Source organism: Cricetulus griseus, chromosome 2 (assembly GCF_003668045.3).
Source record: "Cricetulus griseus strain 17A/GY chromosome 2, alternate assembly CriGri-PICRH-1.0, whole genome shotgun sequence".
Classification (NCBI taxonomy): Eukaryota; Metazoa; Chordata; class Mammalia; order Rodentia; family Cricetidae; genus Cricetulus; species Cricetulus griseus.
The window spans coordinates 184308403-184309388 of NC_048595.1; the positions used below are offsets into that span (position 1 = coordinate 184308403).

At 37.9% G+C, this 986-nt stretch overlaps 1 non-coding gene across 1 annotated transcript; it reads right to left on the minus strand.

Annotated features, from left to right (window-relative positions):
* Positions 1 to 408: 408 nt before the first annotated feature.
* LOC113834074 lies at positions 409 to 572 on the minus strand. Its single transcript, XR_003482343.1, has one exon. It is a non-coding gene; the product is annotated as a U1 spliceosomal RNA (small nuclear RNA).
* Positions 573 to 986: the final 414 nt, after the last annotated feature.

A 986-nucleotide genomic window follows, 5' to 3' on the forward strand; every position in this document is an offset into this window, starting at 1 on the left:
CAGTATCCTTAGCTATCTTCTTTTTAAAAAGTGCATCTGGATCCAGGTGTGGTGTTACATGCCTGCAACTTGGGAGGTAGAAAAGAGGGTATTGTAAGCTTGAAGCCATGTTGGTGTACATAGTGAGTTCTAGGCCAGCCAGAGCAACATAACAAGACACACGCGCACACACACACACACACACACACACACACACACACACTTAGAACTCTGTAGACCATGCTGACCTTTAACTCAAAATGTAACTGCCTCTGGATCCTGAGTACTGGAATTAGATGTATGTACCACCATACCCAGCCTCCTTTCCATAGTTTTTATTCTTTCTTCAATCGCATACTTCAAGTTGTCTAAATTTCTCTTTCAGTCATATCTAATTTGCTTCTAAGTATCTGTCTTACATTTTTCCCCTAGGGGAGAGCGTGAATGCAGTCCCCCACTACCACAAATTATGCAGTCAAGTTTCCCTCATTTGGGGAAATCTCAGGGGACAGCATATCCAGAGTACAATGGGTAAGTCTCACCCTGGAAAAACCACCTTCGTGATCATGGTATCTCCCCTGCCAGGTAAGTATACACTCTTTTATACTTCGTATTTAACCATGAGAATACTCAAATAGATATAAGTGGAAGAATTTTACATACACCTATATATCTACCAACTAGATCCCACCAATCATTTTTATAATAGTTATATTTCCAATTATATTTCTAACATCAAATCACTTCCCCCTACATATATCAGTATCATTATCTGGAGTTCAGTATTTCTTTTACAGAGTTTATTGTTAGGGGAGAATTTACATACACAAAAATATATAATCATTTGCAAGATTTGGAAAATGCAGACATGTGTATAAATTGCTATTCTAGGTTTCTTATAAAGTAAACCACACATGGGCATTCTTCCACCGGAAGACACTTTTACTCATCGTTATGCTTTTGGAATTAATTTGTGTGATTAAACACCTAAGAAGCTGCATTTGTTT